At 31.5% G+C, this 25,885-nt stretch overlaps 1 long non-coding RNA gene across 2 annotated transcripts in view; it reads left to right on the top strand.

The window, feature by feature from the left end:
* Positions 1-723: 723 nt before the first annotated feature.
* Positions 724-25,885, top strand: part of LOC143228207 (uncharacterized) — a 122,408-nt gene continuing 97,246 nt past the window's right edge. The window contains exon 1 of one of the 2 annotated variants that reach the window (XR_013015255.1): positions 724-1,033. This is a non-coding gene — a long non-coding RNA (uncharacterized LOC143228207). Of the gene's footprint in view, positions 1,034-9,519; positions 9,662-25,885 lie in introns of those variants that run through there. The other variant, XR_013015256.1, reaches the window with a different exon arrangement.

Consider the following 25,885-nt stretch of genomic DNA (forward strand, 5'->3'; position numbering starts at 1 on the left):
TTTTCTGTGGTGAACATGATTTCATTATCTTATGTACTGCAACTGTTTCCTGTGATAAACATGATTTCATTATCTTATGTACTGCAACTGTTTCCTGTGATAAACATGATTTCATTATGTTATGTACTACAACTGTTTTCTGTGGTGAACATGATATTAAGTACTATAACTTTCTTAACCCTCATTAACTCGGGTATAATGGTCTACCTACAATTATAACACAAGTTGCAGCTCCATATGTTAATGAACATTGGTATGATAGTCTACGTACAGTTATAACACGTTCCATACGTTGGTGAGCACTTATATCAATGTTGTATCCATAGTTGTAACACGAGGTTTGCTATAGTTTAGTTCTGTTTGTTTTTAACACGACCGACACATGCCGCTGGCCCTAAAGCTCACACAATATTACTTATAAATTGATACAGTCTGAAACGCGAGAGTGAATCATGATTAGTTTTAGAATGACTTTGCAATGTGTAGATGACAGTTTAGAAATCAACCGAGAGATATTGTTCAAGTCACTGGTTTGATTCTGCTGTGTTAAAATTACATGCAGAAATGAACCAATATAGTTGTTTTGGATCCTATATAGTGGATGATATTATAGTACGTGGGTTCTAAGCAGTACAGATTGGCTGTCAATAACAGTAAATCAGAAGAACCATCGGTGATTCAAGTGTATTAGTTTATACTTAAAGTTGTGAAACAAAATACAATTTGTGTAACAAAACCACATCAGGATAGCTACTGTAACGAAATTCACGCCAGGATAGTTACTGTAACAAGAACCGCATCAGGATAACTACTGTAACGAAATTAACGCCAGGATAGTTACTGTAACAAGAACCGCATCAGGAAAGCTACTGTAACGAAATCCACGCCAGGATAGTTACTGTAACAAGAACCGCATCAGGATAACTACTGTAACGAAATCCACGCCAGGATAAGGTTCAGAGAAAAATATTGCATCAAAACCCCGATAACAAAACAAGGAAAAGTTTTGAAATTTGAGATTTTATTAATAAAGGTAAGTGTTGTCTATTATACTTACCATGGTGTGATTATAGACTCACCTCATTATACATACCATGGTGTGATTATAGACTCACGTAATTATACTTACCATGGTGTGATTATACACTCACCTTATTACACTTACCATAGTGTGATTATAGACTCGCCTTATTATACTTACCATGGTGTGATTATAGACTCACATAATTATACTTACCATAGTGTGATTATAAACTCACCTAATTATACTTACCATAGTGTGATTATAGACTCACATTATTATACTTACCATGGCATGATTATAGACTCATCTAATTATACATACCATAGTGTGATTATAGACTCACCTAATTATACTTACCATGGTGTGATTATAGACTCATCTAATTATACATACCATAGTGTGATTATAGACTCACCTTATTATACTCACCAAAGTGTGATTATAGACTCATCTAATTATACTTACCATACTGTGATTATAGACTCACCTAATTATACTTACCATACTGTGATTATAGACTCACGTTATTATATATACCATAGTGTGATTATAGACTCGACTAATAACACTTACCATTGTGTGATTATAGACTCGCCTAATAATACTTACCATTGTGTGATTATAGACTCACCTTATTATACTTACCATACTGTGATTATAGACTAACCTAATTATACTTACCATAGTGTGATTATAGACTAACCTAATTATACTTACCATAGTGTGATTATAAACTCACCTTATTATACATACCAGGGTGTGATTATAGACTCACCTAATTATACTTACCATAGTGTGATTATAAACTTACCTTATTATACTTACCATGGTGTGATTATAGACTCATCTAATTATACATACCATAGTGTGATTATAGACTCACCTTATTATACTCACCAAAGTGTGATTATAGACTCATCTAATTATACTTACCATACTGTGATTATAGACTCACCTAATTATACTTACCATACTGTGATTATAGACTCGCCTAATAATACTTACCATTGTGTGATTATAGACTCACCTTATTATACTTACCATACTGTGATTATAGACTAACCTAATTATACTTACCATAGTGTGATTATAGACTAACCTAATTATACTTACCATAGTGTGATTATAAACTCACCTTATTATACATACCAGGGTGTGATTATAGACTCACCTAATTATACTTACCATAGTGTGATTATAAACTTACCTTATTATACTTACCATGGTGTGATTATAGACTCATCTAATTATACATACCATAGTGTGATTATAGACTCACCTTATTATACTCACCAAAGTGTGATTATAGACTCACCTTATTACACTTACCATGGTGTGATTATACACTCACCTTACTATACATACCAGGGTGTGATTATAGACTCACCTAATTATACTTACCATAGTGTGATTATAAACTTACCTTATTATACTTACCATGGTGTGATTATAGACTCATCTAATTATACATACCATAGTGTGATTATAGACTCACCTTATTATACTCACCAAAATGTGATTATAGACTCATCTAATTATACTTACCATACTGTGATTATAGACTCACCTAATTATACTTACCATACTGTGATTATAGACTCACGTTATTATATATACCATAGTGTGATTATAGACTCGACTAATAATACTTACCATTGTGTGATTATAGACTCGCCTAATAATACTTACCATTGTGTGATTATAGACTCACCTTATTATACTTACCATACTGTGATTATAGACTAACCTAATTATACTTACCATAGTGTGATTATAGACTAACCTAATTATACTTACCATAGTGTGATTATAAACTCACCTTATTATACTTACCATAGTCTGATTATAGACTCACTTAATCATACTTACCATAGTGTGATTATAGACTCACGTAATTATACTTACCATGGTGTGATTATACACTCACCTAATTATACTTACCATAGTGTGATTATAGACTCACCTAATTATACTTACCATAGTCTGATTATAGACTCACGTAATTATACTTACCATGGTGTGATTATACACTCACCTAATTACACTTACCATAGTGTGATTATAAACTCACCTTATTATACTTACCATAGTCTGATTATAGACTCACTTAATTATACTTACCACAGTGTGATTATAGACTCACGTAATTATACTTACCATGGTGTGATTATACACTCACCTAATTATACTTACCATAGTGTGATTATAGACTCACCTAATTATACTTACCATAGTGTGATTATAGACTCACCTTATTATACTTACCATGGTGTGATTATAGACTCACCTTACTATACATACCATGGTGTGATTACAGACTCACCTTATAATACGTACCATAGTGTGATCATACACTCACCTTATTATACTTACCACAGTGTGATTATAGACTCACCTAATTATACTTACCATAGTGTGATTATAGACTCACCTAATTATACTTACCATGGTGTGATTATAAACTCACCTAATTATACTTACAATGGTGTGATTATTCACTCATCTTACAATACATACCATGGTGTGATTATAGACTCACTTTATTATACTTACCATAGTGTGATTATAGACTCACCTTATTATAATCACCATGGTTTGATTATAGACTCATCTAATTATACATACCATAGTGTGATTATAGACTCACCTTATTATACTTACCATGGTGTGATTATAGACTCACCTTATTATACTTATCATAGTGTGATTATAGACTCACCTCATTATACTTACCATAGTGTGATTATAGACTCCCCTTATAATACTTACCATGGTGTGATTATAGACTCACGTTATTATACTTACCATTGTGTGATTATAGACTCACCTTATTATACTTACCATACCGTGATTATAGACTCACCTTATTATACTTACCATAGAGTGATTATAGACTCTTCTAATTATACATACCATAGTGTGATTATAGACTCACCTTATTATACTTACCATAGTGTGATTATAGACTCACCTAATTATACTTAACACAGTGTGATTATAGACACATCTAATTATACTTACCATAGTGTGATTAGAGACTCATCTAATTATACCTTCCATGGTGTGATTAGAGACTCACCTCATTATACTTACCATAGTGTGATTATAGACTCACCTTATTATACTTACCATAGTGTGATTAGAGACTCACCTTATTATACTTGCAATAGTGTGATTATAGACTCATGTAATTATACTTATCATGGTGTGATTATAGACTCACCTAATTATACTTACCATAGTGTGATTATAGACTCACGTAATTATACTTACCATGGAGTGATTATACACTCACCTAATTATACTTACCATAGTGTGATTATGGACTCATCTAATTATAAAAACCATAGTGTGATTATGGACTCACATTATTATACTTACCATGGTGTGATTATAAACTCACCTTACTAGACATACCATGGTGTGATTATAGACTCACCTTATAATACTTACCATGGTGTGATTATACACTCATCTAATTATACTTACCATGGTGTGATTATAGAGTCACCTAATTATACTTACCATAGTGTGATTAGAGAATCACCTAATTATACTTACCATAGTGTGATTATAGACTCACCTAATTATACTTACCATGGTGTGATTATAGACTCACCTTATTCTACTTGCCATAGTGTGGTTATAGACTCATGTAATTATACTTATCATGGTGTGATTATAGACTCACGTTATTATACTTACCATAGTGTGATTATAGACTCACCTTATTATGCTTACCATAGTGTGATTATAGACTCATCTTATTATGCTTACCATAGTGTGATTATAGACTCACGTAATTATACTTACCATAGTGTGATTATAGACTCACCTTATTATACATACCATGGTGTGATTATACACTCATATAATTATACTTACCATAGTGTGATTATAGACTCACCTAATTATACTTACCATAGTGTGATTATAGACTCACCTAATTATACTTACCATAGTGTGATTATAGACTCACGTTATTATACTTACCATGGTGTGATTATAGACTCACGTTATTATACTTACCATAGTGTGATTATAGACTCACCTTATTATACTTACCATAGTGTGATTATAGACTCATTTTATTATACTTACCATAGTGTGATTATAGACTCACCTAATTATACTTACCATGGTGTGATTATACACTCATATAATTATACTTACCATAGTGTGATTATAGACTCACCTAATTATACTTACCATAGTGTGATTATAGACTCACGTTATTATACTTACCATGGTGTGATTATAGACTCACGTTATTATACTTACCATAGTGTGATTATAGACTCACCTTATTATACTTACCATAGTGTGATTATAGACTCATTTTATTATACTTACCATAGTGTGATTATAGACTCACCTAATTATACTTACCATAGTGTGATTATAGACTCACCTTATTATACTTACCATGGTGTGATTATAGACTCACGTTATTATACTTACCATAGTGTGATTATAGACTCATTTTATTATACTTACCATAGTGTGATTATAGACTCATTTTATTATACTTACCATAGTGTGATTATAGACTCACCTAATTATACTTAACATGGTGTGATTATAGACTCACCTAATTATACTTACCATAGTGTGATTATAGACTCACCTTATTATACTTACCATAGTGTGATTAGAGACTCACCTTATTAGAGTTGCCATAGTGTGATTATAGACTCACTTAATTATACTTACCATAGTGTGATTATAGACTCACGTAATTATACTTAACATGGTGTGATTATACACTCACCTTATTACACTTACCATAGTGTGATTATAGACACACCTAATTATACTTACTGTGTTGTGTGATTATAGACTCACCTAATTATACTTACTGTGTTGTGTGATTATAGACTCACCTAATTATACTTACCATAGTGTGATTATAGACTCACCTAATTATACTTACCAAAGTGTGATTATAGACTCACCTTATTATACTTAACATGGTGTGATTATACACTCACCTTATTACACTTACCATAGTGTGATTATAGACACACCTAATTATACTTACTGTGTTGTGTGATTATAGACTCACCTAATTATACTTACTGTGTTGTGTGATTATAGACTCACCTAATTATACTTACCATAGTGTGATTATAGAATCACCTAATTATACTTACCAAAGTGTGATTATAGACTCACCTTATTATACATACCATGGTGTGATTATAGACTCATATAATTATACATACCATGGTGTGATTCTTCTTCTTCTTCATGTGTCAAATCTGCGGCAGACATCGACGACCATGGCATGCCAGACTTCTCTGTTGTCAATCCTCCTTATCAACTCGATGTTGCTCAATGAGTTCTTGATGACATAGTTACTGAGGCTGTCGATATATTAAGTTCTCTGATACCCTCTGCTTTTCCTCCCCTCTATTTTTCCACATAGCATCTGTTTCTCTATCCCATTCTTCCTGCAGATGTGTCCTAGAAATTCCATTTGTCTCTTTTTTTTTAGTTTTCATGAGTAACTTTTTGTATCCTGCCAGTTCCATGACTTTTACATTGGTTTTCTTTTAGTCCATGATATTTTTAGCATCCTTCTAAGGAACCACATTACAGCAGCTTCTAATCTCTTCTCTGTATCTTTGTTCAGTGTCCAGCTCTCACAGCCATATAAGGAAACAGACCATACATATGATTTCATAGTGTTAATTTTAGTGTCATTTGTTATGTTCCTGTTTGTGAATATGGACTTCATTTTATTCAAATTATCCTTGGACATTGCAATTCTTTTCTTTATTTCTGTGTCACTCTTTGCATTTGATGTTATAGTATATCCAAGATATTTAAAGCTTTCGACTTGTTTTATTCTCACGTCCTTGCCGGATATGCTGCATGTGGGTGTAATTGATTCTTTTGAGATAACCATAAACTCTGTTTTCTTTGCATTTAACTGCAAGCGTTTTTCATCACTCTGGTCTACTGTTGTTGTGAAATAGTCTGTAGATTTCGTTCGGAGTCCGCAATGAGGACTGTGTGATTATACTCACCTAATTATACTTACCATAGTGTGGTTATATACTCATCTAATTATACATACCATAGTGTGATTATAGACTCACCTAATTATACTTACCATAGTGTGATTATAGACTCACCTTATTATACTTACCACAGTGTGATTATACACTCACCTAATTATACTTACCATAGTGTAATTATAGACTCAACTAATTATACTTACCATAGTGTGATTATAGACTCACCTTATTATACTTACCATGGCAAGTAAGTGCGATTATACTTACCATAGTGTGGTTATAGAGTCACCTTATTATACTTACCATAGTGTGATTATAGACTCACCTTATTATACTTACCACAGTGTGATTATACACTCACCTAATTATACTTACCATAGTGTAATTATAGACTCAACTAATTATACTTACCATAGTGTGATTATAGACTCACCTTATTATACTTACCATGGCAAGTAAGTGTGATTATACTTACCATAGTGTGGTTATAGAGTCACCTAATAATACGTACCATAGTGTGATCATAGACTCACCTTATTATACTTACCATGGCAAGTAAGTGTGATTATACTTACCATAGTGTGGTTATAGAGTCACCTTATTATACTTACCATAGTGTGGTTATAGAGTCACCTTATTATACTTGCAATAGTCTGATTATAGACTCACCTTATTAAACTTACCATAGTGTGATTATAGACTCACCTAATAATACGTACCATAGTGTGATCATAGACTCACCTTATTATACTTACCATGGCAAGTAAGTGTGATTATACTTACCATAGTGTGGTTATAGAGTCACCTTATTATACTTACCATAGTGTGGTTATAGAGTCACCTTATTATACTTACCATAGTGTGATTATAGACTCGCCTTATTATACTTACCATGGCAAGTAAGTGTGATTATATTTACCATAGTGTGGTTATAGAGTCACCTTATTATACTTACCATAGTGTGATTATAGACTCGCCTTATTATACTTACCATGGCAAGTAAGTGTGATTATACTTACCATAGTGTGGTTATAGAGTCACCTTATTATACTTACCATAGTGTGGTTATAGAGTCACCTTATTATACTTACCATAGTGTGGTTATAGAGTCACCTTATTATACTTACCATAGTGTGGTTATAGAGTCACCTTATTATACTTACCATAGTGTGGTTATAGAGTCACCTTATTATACTTACCATAGTGTGGTTATAGAGTCACCTTATTATACTTACCATAGTGTGGTTATAGAGTCACCTTATTATACTTACCATAGTGTGATTATAGAGTCACCTTATTATACTTACCATAGTGTGATTATAGACTCGCCTTATTATACTTACCATGGCAAGTAAGTGTGATTATACTTACCATAGTGTGGTTATAGAGTCACCTTATTATACTTACCATACTGTGATCATAAACTCACTTTATTATACTTACCATAGTGTGATCATAGACTCACCTAATTATACTTACCATAGTGTGATCATAGACTCACCTAATTATACTTACCATAGTGTGATTATAGACTCACCTTATTATATTTACCATAGTGTGATTATAGACTCACCTAATAATACGTACCATAGTGTGATCATAGACTCACCTCATTATACTTACCATAGTGTGATTATAGACTCACCTAATAATACGTACCATAGTGTGATCATAGACTCACCTCATTATACTTACCATAGTGTGATTATAGACTCACCTCATTATACTTACCATAGTGTGATTATAGACTCACCTAATTATACTTACCATAGTGTGATTATAGAGTCACCTTATTATTCTTACCATAGTGTGATTATAAACTCGCCTTATTATGCTTACCATAGTGTGATTATAGACTCACCTTATTATACTTACCATAGTGTGATTATAGATTCACCTAATTATACATACCATAGTGTGATTATAGACTCACCTAATTATACATACCATATTATACCTAAGTTCAACATTAATGGTTTATTATATGGTCAGTCCTCCGATAAACATATCAAATCAACAGATTTATTTAAATTTTCTCTCTCTTTTAGTCCTATTTTGATTCAAAATTTAATTGGTCAGAATATAAAACACCTAATGTAAAAGCAATATGTTAATGTATGGTCTTGACAGACAGAGAGACAGATGAATAGATAGACAGAAAGATTGATAAATAAATGCTTTCTGGTTCTCATCAAATCCCTTCCTCTCTGGTTTCATGACTAAGTCACTCGAATGTATATCGTATGACAGTGTCAAAACTATTTGTTCAACATTGGTGTTGCTTTGTTGAGAGTTTTCAAACAACGTTCGAACTTTGATATCCCTTGATTGTTTACGTCCGCACATAACTTTTTGTATTTCCTTTAGCAGGCATGACGTTCATTGACGTCATGCATTTATTTTCATGTAAATTTTGTTTGTATATAATCTACTTTCCGTACCAGTATTTCTCTCATTGGACACAGACCGAAACACCATTGGTTACAGAGTTGAACGATCGAAGTTACAGACATTAATAACGTACGGATGAAAGTACTCCATTAACGAAACAGTTCTAAAACTGGTGACGTAAAAGAAATTGAAGTCAGATGCTCGTCCGCACGATGGACACCTGGTAAGGTTTATACAACTGTGTTTACTGGTTAGGTTATTTAGGTTAAACCTAAATGGAGAGGGTGTGTTATCCTGTACTGCACGTATGTTTCATTTTATTACTAACACGAATCTCGTGCGATTTTTGAAGATCAAAACAGCATGGTTATATTTGGTGATTGTCTCGTGTGTTTAACACACTATTACAACATATTATGAACAAGGTCTATCTTCAACAAGACTCCCACTTCCACACCGATATTTCTAAGGCGTTATAACACAATGAAAACGGGGTATCGGTAGACACACCAGAAATAACCGACTATGTAGCTTTGTTTTTATAACGAACGATCTATCTTCAACAATTAATATTACATTTTGTGATCTTGTAATGTTTGTAGAACATTGTAACAAGACAATCACTTGTTAATTGTATGCTATGTTTACAACACACTTTGGCCACAGTCCTATCCTGATAATTTTAAGCCCTTTATTAAAGGAGATATATTTAGAACACAGTATTGTTTTGAAAGTTTTAAACTTCTGTATAACAGGAGATATGATTACAACACAGTTCCGTCACAGTCGTGTCCAGAACATTTCAAGTCTGTGTATTACAGAAGGTATGTTTACAACACGGTTTGATAACAGTCCTGTCATAAACATTTTCAACTTGTGTATTACAGGGGATATCTTTACAACACAGTTTGGTCACTATCCTGTCCCGAACGTTTTAAACCTATGTATTACAGAAGATATGTTCACAACACAGTTTGGTGACAGTCCTATCTTCAACATTTTAAACATGTATATTACTCGAGATATGTTTACAATACAGTTTGGTTATCGCCCTGCAAGTTTTAAACTCCTGTATTACAGGGGATATGTTCACAACACAGTTTGGTCACAGTCCTATCTTCAACATTTTAAACATGTATATTACTCGAGATATGTTTACAATACAGTTTGGTTATCGCCCTGCAAGTTTTAAACTCCTGTATTACAGGGGATATGTTCACAACACAGTTTGGTCACAGTCCTGTCCTCAACATTTTAAACCTATGTATTGCAGAATATATGTTTGCAACACAGTTTCGTCACAGTCTTGTCCTGAAAGTTCCAAACTTGTATATTGTAGGAGATATGATTACTACACAGTTTGATCACAGTCTTGTCCTGAACGTTTTGAACCTGTGTATTACAGAATAAATATTTACAACACAGTTTGCTTACGGTCCTGTTCTGAAAGTTTTAAATGTTTGTATTACAGGAGATATGCTTATAACATAGCTTCACCGAAGTTCGCAACTCAACACATTAAACCTGTGTATTACAAGTAATATGTTTACAACACACTTTGGTCACAGTTCTATCCTGAACATTTTAGATCGGTGTATAAACGGAGATGTATTTAAAATACACTTTCGTGACAGACTTCTCCTGAACATTTTAAACCTGTGTATTACAAGTAATATGTTTACAACACACTTTGGTCACAGTTCTGTCCTGAACATTTTAGATCGATGTATAAATGGAGATGTATTTAAATTACAGTTTCGTGACAGACTTCTCCTGAACATTTTAAACCTGTGTATTACAAGTAATATGCTTACAACACACTTTTTGTCACAGTCCGGTCTTAAACATTTTAAACCTCTGTATTACAGAAGTAATATTTATAACACAATTTGGTCATAATTTTGTCCTGAATATTTTAAACCTGTGTATTACAAGAGATGTGTTGAGAAGTCAGTTTGGTCACACTCCTGTTCTGAAAAATTTAAACCTGTGTATCACAGATGACATGTTTACAACACAGTACAGTCACAGGCCTGTCCTAAACATTTTAAACCTGTGTATTACAGGAGGTATGTTTTCAACACAGTTTGGTCACAGTCCTGTCTTGAACATTTTAAACCTGTGTATTACAGTAGATACGTTTACAGCACAGTTTTATTACAGTCATGTCTTGAAAGTTTTAAACTAGTATATTACAGGAGATATGTTTACAACACAGTTTCTTCACAGAACACACACTTAATTTTTCAATCACATTAACTCAATACATCCCAACATTAACTTCACATGTGAACAGGAAGAAAGCAATCAAATATCATTTCTTAACCTCAAAATTACAAGAACCGACACACAATTTAAAACAGAAATCCACCGAAAAATCACCAATACTGGACTATACATTCCTTGGGACTCAGCACATGAAACAAAACAAAAACTCAACATACTAAGAAACCAAATTAACACAGCCATAAAACTATGCTAACCAGATAAAATTAACGATGAATTAGACAAAATAAAACAATACTTCATCAACATCAATAAGTTTCCTCCACAAACCGTAGAAAACATTATACGCACACACCTAGACAAAAAGCAAAATCAACCAACAAAAGAAAATACAGCTCACGAATAAAAAAAACTGTATGTTCACAACCAGTTTTCTTACAGTCTTGTACTGAACATTTTAAATCTGTGTATTACAGAAGGTATATTTACGACACAGTTTGGTGACAGTCTTATCCTGAACGTTTTATTCCTGTGTAAAGAGCATACTGGAATTATTTATCCTGTTACTACGTATAAAGAGCATACTGGAATTATTTATCCTGTTACTACGTATAAAGAGCATACTGGAATTATTTATCCTGTTACTACGTATAAAGAGCATACTGGAATTATTTATCCTGTTACTACGTATAAAGAGCATACTGGAATTATTTATCCTGTTACTACGTATAAAGAGCATACTGGAATTATTTATCCTGTTACTACGTATAAAGAGCATACTGGAATTATTTATCCTGTTACTACGTATAAAGAGCATACTGGAATTATTTATCCTGTTACAACGTATAAAGAGCATACTGGAATTATTTATCCTGTTACTACGTATAAAGAGCATACTGGAATTATTTATCCTGTTACTACGTATAAAGAGCATACTGGAATTATTTATCCTGTTACTACGTATAAAGAGCATACTGGAATTATTTATCCTGTTACTACGTATAAAGAGCATACTGGAATTATTTATCCTGTTACTACGTATAAAGAGCATACTGGAATTATTTATCCTGTTACTACGTATAAAGAGCATACTGGAATTATTTATCCTGTTACTACGTATAAAGAGCATACTGGAATTATTTATCCTGTTACTACGTATAAAGAGCATACTGGAATTATTTATCCTGTTACTACGTATAAAGAGCATACTGGAATTATTTATCCTGTTACAACGTATAAAGAGCATACTGGAATTATTTATCCTGTTACAACGTATAAAGAGCATACTGGAATTATTTATCCTGTTACAACGTATAAAGAGCATACTGGAATTATTTATCCTGTTACTACGTATAAAGAGCATACTGGAATTATTTATCCTGTTACTACGTATAAAGAGCATACTGGAATTATTTATCCTGTTACAACGTATAAAGAGCATACTGGAATTATTTATCCTGTTACTACGTATAAAGAGCATACTGGAATTATTTATCCTGTTACTACGTATAAAGAGCATACTGGAATTATTTATCCTGTTAATACGTATAAAGAGCATACTGGAATTATTTATCCTGTTACTACGTATAAAGAGCATACTGGAATTATTTATCCTGTTACTACGTATAAAGAGCATACTGGAATTATTTATCCTGTTACTACGTATAAAGAGCATACTGGAATTATTTATCCTGTTACTACGTATAAAGAGCATACTGGAATTATTTATCCTGTTACTACGTATAAAGAGCATACTGGAATTATTTATCCTGTTACTACGTATAAAGAGCATACTGGAATTATTTATCCTGTTACAACGTATAAAGAGCATACTGGAATTATTTATCCTGTTACTACGTATAAAGAGCATACTGGAATTATTTATCCTGTTACTACGTATAAAGAGCATACTGGAATTATTTATCCTGTTACTACGTATAAAGAGCATACTGGAATTATTTATCCTGTTACTACGTATAAAGAGCATACTGGAATTATTTATCCTGTTACTACGTATAAAGAGCATACTGGAATTATTTATCCTGTTACTACGTATAAAGAGCATACTGGAATTATTTATCCTGTTACTACGTATAAAGAGCATACTGGAATTATTTATCCTCTTACTACGTATAAAGAGCATACTGGAATTAGTTATCCTGTTAAAAGAGCATACTTGAATTATTTATCCTGTTACTACGTATAAAGAGCATACTGGAATTATTTATCCTGTTACTACGTATAAAGAGCATACTGGAATTATTTATCCTGTTACTACGTATAAAGAGCATACTGGAATTATTTATCCTGTTACTACGTATAAAGAGCATACTGGAATTATTTATCCTGTTACTACGTATGGAAAAGACGTATAAAGAGCATACTGGAATTATTTATCCTGTTACTACGTATAAAGAGCATACTGGAATTATCTATCCTGTTTCTACGTATAAACAGCATACTAGAATTATTTATCCTTTTACTACGTATAAACAGCATACTGAAATTATTCATCCTGTTACTACGTATACATACGAATTATTTATACGTATAAAGAGCATACTGGAATTATTTATCCTGTTACTACGTATAAAGAGCATACTGGAATTATTTATCCTGTTACTACGTATAAAGAGCATACTGGAATTATTTATCCTGTTACTACGTATAAAAGAGCATACTGTATAAAAGCATACTGGAATTATTTATCCTGTTACTACGTATAAAGAGCATACTGGAATTATTTATCCTGTTACTACGTATAAAGAGCATACTGGAATTATTTATCCTGTTACTACGTATAAAGAGCATACTGGAATTATTTATCCTGTTACTACGTATAAAGAGCATACTGGAATTAATTATTTATCCTGTTACTACGTATAAAGAGCATACTGGAATTATTTATCCTGTTACTACGTATAAAGAGCATACTGGAATTATTTATCCTGTTACTACGTATAAAGAGCATACTGGAATTATTTATCCTGTTACTACGTATAAAGAGCATACTGGAATTATTTATCCTGTTACTACGTATAAAGAGCATACTGGAATTATTTATCCTGTTACTACGTATAAAGAGCATACTGGAATTATTTATCCTGTTACTACGTATAAAGAGCATACTGGAATTATTTATCCTGTTACTACGTATAAAGAGCATACTGGAATTATTTATCCTGTTACTACGTATAAAGAGCATACTGGAATTATTTATCCTGTTACTACGTATAAAGAGCATACTGGAATTATTTATCCTGTTACTACGTATAAAGAGCATACTGGAATTATTTATCCTGTTACTACGTATAAAGAGCATACTGGAATTATTTATCCTGTTACAACGTATAAAGAGCATACTGGAATTATTTATCCTGTTAACGTATAAAGAGCATACTGGAATTATTTATCCTGTTACAACGTATAAAGAGCATACTGGAATTATTTATCCTGTTACTACGTATAAAGAGCATACTGGAATTATTTATCCTGTTACAACGTATAAAGAGCATACTGGAATTATTTATCCTGTTACAACGTATAAAGAGCATACTGGAATTATTTATCCTGTTACTACGTATAAAGAGCATACTGGAATTATTTATCCTGTTACAACGTATAAAGAGCATACTGGAATTATTTATCCTGTTACTACGTATAAAGAGCATACTGGAATTATTTATCCTGTTACAACGTATAAAGAGCATACTGGAATTATTTATCCTGTTACTACGTATAAAGAGCATACTGGAATTATTTATCCTGTTACTACGTATAAAGAGCATACTGGAATTATTTATCCTGTTACTACGTATAAAGAGCATACTGGAATTATTTATCCTGTTACTACGTATAAAGAGCATACTGGAATTATTTATCCTGTTACTACGTATAAAGAGCATACTGGAATTATTTATCCTATTTATCCTGTTACTACGTATAAAGAGCATACTGGAATTATTTATCCTGTTACTACGTATAAAGAGCATACTGGAATTATTTATCCTGTTACTACGTATAAAGAGCATACTGGAATTATTTATCCTGTTACTACGTATAAAGAGCATACTGGAATTATTTATCCTGTTACTACGTATAAAGAGCATACTGGAATTATTTATCCTGTTACTACGTATAAAGAGCATACTGGAATTATTTATCCTGTTACTACGTATAAAGAGCATACTGGAATTATTTATCCTGTTACTACGTATAAAGAGCATACTGGAATTATTTATCCTGTTACTACGTATAAAGAGCATACTGGAATTATTTATCCTGTTACTACGTATAAAGAGCATACTGGAATTATTTATCCTGTTACAACGTATAAAGAGCATACTGGAATTATTTATCCTGTTACTACGTATAAAGAGCATACTGGAATTATTTATCCTGTTACTACGTATAAAGAGCATACTGGAATTATTTATCCTGTTACTACGTATACATACTACTACGTATAAAGAGCATACTATTTTATCCTGTTATACGTATAAAGAGCATACTGGAATTATTTATCCTGTTACTACGTATAAAGAGCATACTGGAATTATTTATCCTGTTACTACGTATAAAGAGCATACTGGAATTATTTATCCTGTTACTACGTATAAAGAGCATACTGGAATTATTTATCCTGTTACTACGTATAAAGAGCATACTGGAATTATTTATCCTGTTACTACGTATAAAGAGCATACTGGAATTATTTATCCTGTTACTACGTATAAAAGCATACTGGATTTATTATTTATCCTGAATTATTTACGTATAAAGAGCATACTGGAATTATTTATCCTGTTACTACGTATAAAGAGCATACTGGAATTATTTATCCTGTTACTACGTATAAAGAGCATACTGGAATTATTTATCCTGTTACTACGTATAAAGAGCATACTGGAATTATTTATCCTGTTACTACGTATAAAGAGCATACTGGAATTATTTATCCTGTTACTACGTATAGCATAGAATTATTTATCCTGTTACTACGTATAAAGAGCATACTGGAATTATTTATCCTGTTACTACGTATAAAGAGCATACTGGAATTATTTATCCTGTTACTACGTATAAAGAGCATACTGGAATTATTTATCCTGTTACTACGTATAAAGAGCATACTGGAATTATTTATCCTGTTACTACGTATAAAGAGCATACTGGAATTATTAATCCTATTACTACGTATAAAGACCATACTGGGATTATTTATCCTGTTACTACGTACAAAGAGCATACTGGAATTATTTATCCTGTTACTATGTATAAAGAGCATACTGGAATTATTTATCCTGTTACATACGTATTTAAACGTATAAAGAGCATACTGGAATTATTTATCCTGTTACTACGTATAAAGAGCATACTGGAATTATTTATCCTGTTACTACGTATAAAGAGCATACTGGAATTATTTATCCTGTTACTACGTATAAAGAGCATACTGGAATTATTTATCCTGTTACTACGTATAAAGAGCATACTGGAATTATTTATCCTGTTACTACGTATAAAGAGCATACTGGAATTATTTATCCTGTTACTACGTATAAAGAGCATACTGGAATTATTTATCCTGTTACTACGTATAAAGAGCATACTGGAATTATTTATCCTGTTACTACGTATAAAGAGCATACTGGAATTATTTATCCTGTTACTACGTATAAAGAGCATACTGGAATTATTTATCCTGTTACTACGTATAAAGAGCATACTGGAATTATTTATCCTGTTACTACGTATAAAGAGCATACTGGAATTATTTATCCTGTTACTACGTATAAAGAGCATACTGGAATTATTTATCCTGTTACTACGTATAAAAAGCATACTGGAATTATTTATCCTGTTACAACGTATAAAAAGCATACTGGAATTATTTATCCTGTTATAAACGTATAAAGAGCATACTGGACTTATTTATCCTATTACTACGTATAAAGAGCATACTGGAATTATTTATCCTGTTACTACGTATAAAGAGCATACTGGAATTATTTATCCTGTTACTACGTATAAAGAGCATACTGGAATTATTTATCCTGTTACTACGTATAAAGAGCATACTGGAATTATTTATCCTGTTACTACGTATAAAGAGCATACTGGAATTATTTATCCTGTTACTACGTATAAAGAGCATACTGGAATTATTTATCCTGTTACTACGTATAAAGAGCATACTGGAATTATTTATCCTGTTACTACGTATAAAGAGCATACTGGAATTATTTATCCTGTTACTACGTATAAAGAGCATACTGGAATTATTTATCCTGTTACTACGTATAAAGAGCATACTGGAATTATTTATCATACTGAATTATTTATCCTGTTACAACGTATAAAGAGCATACTGGAATTATTTATCCTGTTACTACGTATAAAGAGCATACTGGAATTATTTATCCTGTTACTACGTATAAAGAGCATACTGGAATTATTTATCCTGTTACTACGTATAAAGAGCATACTGGAATTATTTATCCTGTTACAACGTATAAAGAGCATACTGGAATTATTTATCCTGTTACAACGTATAAAGAGCATACTGGAATTATTTATCCTGTTACTACGTATAAAGAGCATACTGGAATTATTTATCCTGTTACTACGTATAAAGAGCATACTGGAATTATTTATCCTGTTACTACGTATAAAGAGCATACTGGAATTATTTATCCTGTTACATACGTATATCCTGTTACTACCATACTGTATTTAAAGAGCATACTGGAATTACTTATCCTGTTACTACGTATAAAGAGCATACTGGAATTATTTATCCTGTTACTACGTATAAAGAGCATACTGGAATTATTTATCCTGTTACTACGTATAAAGAGCATACTGGAATTATTTATCCTGTTACTACGTATAAAGAGCATACTGGAATTATTTATCCTGTTACTACGTATAAAGAGCATACTGGAATTATTTATCCTGTTACTACGTATAAAGAGCATACTGGAATTATTTATCCTGTTACTACGTATAAAGAGCATACTGGAATTATTTATCCTGTTACTACGTATAAAGAGCATACTGGAATTATTTATCCTGTTACTACGTATAAAGAGCATACTGGAATTATTTATCCTGTTACTACGTATAAAGAGCATACTGGAATTATTTATCCTGTTACTACGTATAAAGAGCATACTGGAATTATTTATCCTGTTACTACGTATAAAGAGCATACTGGAATTATTTATCCTGTTACTACGTATAAAGAGCATACTGGAATTATTTATCCTGTTACTACGTATAAAGAGCATACTGGAATTATTTATCCTGTTACTACGTATAAAGAGCATACTGGAATTATTTATCCTGTTACTACGTATAAAGAGCATACTGGAATTATTTATCCTGTTACTACGTATAAAGAGCATACTGGAATTATTTATCCTGTTACTACGTATAAAGAGCATACTGGAATTATTTATCCTGTTACTACGTATAAAGAGCATACTGGAATTATTTATCCTGTTACTACGTATAAAGAGCATACTGGAATTATTTATCCTGTTACTACGTATAAAGAGCATACTGGAATTATTTATCCTGTTACTACGTATAAAGAGCATACTGGAATTATTTATCCTGTTACTACGTATAAAGAGCATACTGGAATTATTTATCCTGTTACTACGTATATACTGGAATTATTTATCCTGTTACTACGTATAAAGAGCATACTGGAATTATTTATCCTGTTACTGGAATTATTTACTACGTATAAAGAGCATACTGGAATTATTTATCCTGTTACTACGTATAAAGAGCATACTGAAATTATTTATCCTGTTACTACGTATAAAGAGCATACTGGAATTATTTATCCTGTTACTACGTATAAAGAGCATACTGGAATTATTTATCCTGTTACTACGTATAAAGAGCATACTGGAATTATTTATCCTGTTACTACGTATAAAGAGCATACTGGAATTATTTATCCTGTTACTGGAATTATTTATCCAACGTATAAAGAGCATACTGGAATTATTTATCCTGTTACTACGTATAAAGAGCATACTGGAATTATTTATCCTGTTACTACGTATAAAGAGCATACTGGAATTATTTATCCTGTTACTACGTATAAAGAGCATACTGGAATTATTTATCCTGTTACTACGTATAAAGAGCATACTGGAATTATTTATCCTGTTACTACGTATAAAGAGCATACTGGAATTATTTATCCTGTTACTACGTATAAAGAGCATACTGGAATTATTTATCCTGTTACTACGTATAAAGAGCATACTGGAATTATTTATCCTGTTACTACGTATAAAGAGCATACTGGAATTATTTATCCTGTTACTACGTATAAAGAGCATACTGGAATTATTTATCCTGTTACTACGTATAAAGAGCATACTGGAATTATTTATCCTGTTACTACGTATAAAGAGCATACTGGAATTATTTATCCTGTTACTACGTATAAAGAGCATACTGGAATTATTTATCCTGTTACAACGTATAAAGAGCATACTGGAATTATTTATCCTGTTACTACGTATAAAGATCATACTGGAATTATTTATCCTGTTACATACGTATAAAGTATAAAGCATACTGGAATTATTTATCCTGTTACTACGTATAAAGAGCATACTGGAATTATTTATCCTGTTACTACGTATAAAGCATAGCATACTGGAATTATTTATCCTGTTACTACGTATAAAGAGCATACTGGAATTATTTATCCTGTTACTACGTATAAAGAGCATACTGGAATTATTTATCCTGTTACTACGTATAAAGAGCATACTGGAATTATTTATCCTGTTACTACGTATAAAGAGCATACTGGAATTATTTATCCTGTTACTACGTATAAAGAGCATACTGGAATTATTTATCCTGTTACTACGTATAAAGAGCATACTGGAATTATTTATCCTGTTACTACGTATAAAGAGCATACTGGAATTATTTATCCTGTTACTACGTATAAAGAGCATACTGGAATTATTTATCCTTTTACTACGTATAAACAGCATACTGGAATTATTTATCCTGTTACTACGTATAAAGATCATACTGGAATTATTGATCCTGTTACTACGTATAAATACCATACTGGAATTATTTATCCTGTTACTACGTATAAAGAGCATACTGGAATTATTTATCCTGTTACTACGTATAAAGAGCATACTGGAATTATTTATCCTGTTACTACGTATAAAGAGCATACTGGAATTATTTATCCTGTTACTACGTATAAAGAGCATACTGGAATTATTTATCCTGTTACTACGTATAAAGAGCATACTGGAATTATTTATCCTGTTACTACGTATAAAGAGCATACTGGAATTATTTATCCTGTTACTACGTATAAAGAGCATACTGGAATTATTTATCCTGTTACTACGTATAAAGAGCATACTGGAATTATTTATCCTGTTACAACGTATAAAGAGCATACTGGAATTATTTATCCTGTTACAACGTATAAAGAGCATACTGGAATTATTTATCCTGTTACTACGTATAAAGAGCATACTGGAATTATTTATCCTGTTACTACGTATAAAGAGCATACTGGAATTATTTATCCTGTTACTACGTATAAAGAGCATACTGGAATTATTTATCCTGTTACTACGTATAAAGAGCATACTGGAATTATTTATCCTGTTACTACGTATAAAGAGCATACTGGAATTATTTATCCTGTTACTACGTATAAAGAGCATACTGGAATTATTTATCCTGTTATACGTATGCATACTGGAATTATTTATCCTGTTACTACGTATAAAGAGCATACTGGAATTATTTATCCTGTTACTACGTATAAAGAGCATACTGGAATTATTTATCCTGTTACTACGTATAAAGAGCATACTGGAATTATTTATCCTGTTTACGTATAAAGACGTATAAAGACGTATAAAGAGCATACTGGAATTATTTATCCTGTTACTACGTATAAAGAGCATACTGGAATTATTTATCCTGTTACTACGTATAAAGAGCATACTGGAATTATTTATCCTGTTACTACGTATAAAGAGCATACTGGAATTATTTATCCTGTTACTACGTATAAAGAGCATACTGGAATTATTTATCCTGTTATACTAAAGAGCATACTGGAATTATTTATCCTGTTAATACGAATAAAAATCATACGGGAATTATTTATCCTGTTGCTACTTATAAAGAGCATAGTGGAATAATTTATCCTGTTACTACGTATAAAGAGCATACTGGAATTATTTATTTATCATACTGGAATTATTTATCCTGTTACTACGTATAAAGAGCATACTGGAATTATTTATCCTGTTACTACGTATAAAGACATACTGGAATTATTTATCCTGTTACTACGTATAAAGAGCATACTGGAATTATTTATCCTGTTACTACGTATAAAGAGCATACTGGAATTATTTATCCTGTTACTACGTATAAAGAGCATACTGGAATTATTTATCCTGTTACTACGTATAAAGAGCATACTGGAATTATTTATCCTGTTACTACGTATAAAGAGCATACTGGAATTATTTATCCTGTTACTACGTATAAAGAGCATACTGGAATTATTTATCCTGTTACTACGTATAAAGAGCATACTGGAATTATTTATCCTGTTACTACGTATAAAGAGCATACTGGAATTATTTATCCTGTTACTACGTATAAAGAGCATACTGAATTATTTATCCTGTTATACGTATAAAGACATACGTATAAAGAGCATACTGGAATTATTTATCCTGTTACTACGTATAAAGAGCATACTGGAATTATTTATCCTGTTACATACGTATAAAGAGCATACTGGAATTATTTATCCTGTTACTACGTATAAAGAGCATACTGGAATTATTTATCCTGTTACTACGTATAAAGAGCATACTGGAATTATTTATCCTGTTACTACGTATAAAGAGCATACTGGAATTATTTATCCTGTTACTACGTATAAAGAGCATACTGGAATTATTTATCCTATTTACTACGTATAAAGAGCATACTGGAATTATTTATCCTGTTACTACGTATAAAGAGCATACTGGAATTATTTATCCTGTTACTACGTATAAAGAGCATACTGGAATTATTTATCCTGTTACTACGTATAAAGAGCATACTGGAATTATTTATCCTGTACGTATAAAGAGCATACTGGAATTATTTATCCTGTTACTACGTATAAAGAGCATACTGGAATTATTTATCCTGTTACTGGAATTATTTACGTATAAAGAGCATACTGGAATTATTTATCCTGTTACTACGTATAAAGAGCATACTGGAATTATTTATCCTGTTACTACGTATAAAGAGCATACTGGAATTATTTATCCTGTTACTACGTATAAAGAGCATACTGGAATTATTTATCCTGTTACTACGTATAAAGAGCATACTGGAATTATTTATCCTGTTACTACGTATAAAGAGCATACTGGAATTATTTATCCTGTTACTACGTATAAAGAGCATACTGGAATTATTTATCCTGTTACTACGTATAAAGAGCATACTGGAATTATTTATCCTGTTACTACGTATAAAGAGCATACTGGAATTATTTATCCTGTTACTACGTATAAAGAGCATACTGGAATTATTTATCCTGTTACTACGTATAAAGAGCATACTGGAATTATTTATCCTGTTACTACGTATAAAGAGCATACTGGAATTATTTATCCTGTTACTACGTATAAAGAGCATACTGGAATTATTTATCCTGTTACTACGTATAAAGAGCATACTGGAATTATTTATCCTGTTACTACGTATAAAGAGCATACTGGAATTATTTATCCTGTTACTACGTATAAAGAGCATACTGGAATTATTTATCCTGTTACTACGTATAAAGAGCATACTGGAATTATTTATCCTGTTACTACGTATAAAGAGCATACTGGAATTATTTATCCTGTTACTACGTATAAAGAGCATACTGGAATTATTTATCCTGTTACAACGTATAAAGAGCATACTGGAATTATTTATCCTGTTACTACGTATAAAGAGCATACTGGAATTATTTATCCTGTTACAACGTATAAAGAGCATACTGGAATTATTTATCCTGTTACTACGTATAAAGAGCATACTGGAATTATTTATCCTGTTACAACGTATAAAGAGCATACTGGAATTATTTATCCTGTTACTACGTATAAAGAGCATACTGGAATTATTTATCCTGTTACTACGTATAAAGAGCATACTGGAATTATTTATCCTGTTACTACGTATAAAGAGCATACTGAATTATTTATCCTGTTACTACGTATAAAGAGCATACTGGAATTATTTATCCTGTTACTACGTATAAAGAGCATACTGGAATTATTTATCCTGTTACTACGTATAAAGAGCATACTGGAATTATTTATCCTGTTACTACGTATAAAGAGCATACTGGAATTATTTATCCTGTTACTACGTATAAAGAGCATACTGGAATTATTTATCCTGTTACTACGTATAAAGAGCATACTGGAATTATTTATCCTGTTACTACGTATAAAGAGCATACTGGAATTATTTATCCTGTTACTACGTATAAAGAGCATACTGGAATTATTTATCCTGTTACTACGTATAAAGAGCATACTGGAATTATTTATCCTGTTACTACGTATAAAGAGCATACTGGAATTATTTATCCTGTTACATACTGGTATAAATAAAGCATACTGGAATTATTTATCCTGTTAATACGAATAAAAATCATACGGGAATTATTTATCCTGTTACTACATATAAAGAGCATACTGGAATTATTTATCCTGTTACTACGTATAAAGAGCATACTGGAATTATTTATCCTGTTACTACGTATAAAGAGCATACTGGAATTATTTATCCTGTTACTACGTATAAAGAGCATACTGGAATTATTTATCCTGTTACTACGTATAAAGAGCATACTGGAATTATTTATCCTGTTACTACGTATAAAGAGCATACTGGAATTATTTATCCTGTTACTACGTATAAAGAGCATACTGGAATTATTTATCCTGTTACTACGTATAAAGAGCATACTGGAATTATTTATCCTGTTACTACGTATAAAGAGCATACTGGAATTATTTATCCTGTTACTACGTATAAAGAGCATACTGGAATTATTTATCCTGTTACTACGTATAAAGAGCATACTGGAATTATTTATCCTGTTACAACGTATAAAGAGCATACTGGAATTATTTATCCTGTTACTACGTATAAAGAGCATACTGGAATTATTTATCCTGTTACTACGTATAAAGAGCATACTGGAATTATTTATCCTGTTACTACGTATAAAGAGCATACTGGAATTATTTATCCTGTTACTACGTATAAAGAGCATACTGGAATTATTTATCCTGTTACTACGTATAAAGAGCATACTGGAATTATTTATCCTGTTACTACGTATAAAGAGCATACTGGAATTATTTATCCTGTTACTACGTATAAAGAGCATACTGGAATTATTTATCCTGTTACTACGTATAAAGAGCATACTGGAATTATTTATCCTGTTACTACGTATAAAGAGCATACTGGAATTATTTATCCTGTTACAACGTATAAAGAGCATACTGGAATTATTTATCCTGTTACTACGTATAAAGAGCATACTGGAATTATTTATCCTGTTACTACGTATAAAGAGCATACTGGAATTATTTATCCTGTTACTACGTATAAAGAGCATACTGGAATTATTTATCCTGTTACTACGTATAAAGAGCATACTGGAATTATTTATCCTGTTACTACGTATAAAGAGCATACTGGAATTATTTATCCTGTTACTACGTATAAAGAGCATACTGGAATTATTTATCCTGTTACTACGTATAAAGAGCATACTGGAATTATTTATCCTGTTACTACGTATAAAGAGCATACTGGAATTATTTATCCTGTTACTACGTATAAAGAGCATACTGGAATTATTTATCCTGTTACTACGTATAAAGAGCATACTGGAATTATTTATCCTGTTACTACGTATAAAGAGCATACTGGAATTATTTATCCTGTTACTACGTATAAAGAGCATACTGGAATTATTTATCCTGTTACTACGTATAAAGAGCATACTGGAATTATTTATCCTGTTACTACGTATAAAGAGCATACTGGAATTATTTATCCTGTTACTACGTATAAAGAGCATACTGGAATTATTTATCCTGTT

This window comes from Tachypleus tridentatus, chromosome 10 (assembly GCF_004210375.1).
Source record: "Tachypleus tridentatus isolate NWPU-2018 chromosome 10, ASM421037v1, whole genome shotgun sequence".
In the NCBI taxonomy this organism is placed as follows: Eukaryota; Metazoa; Arthropoda; class Merostomata; order Xiphosura; family Limulidae; genus Tachypleus; species Tachypleus tridentatus.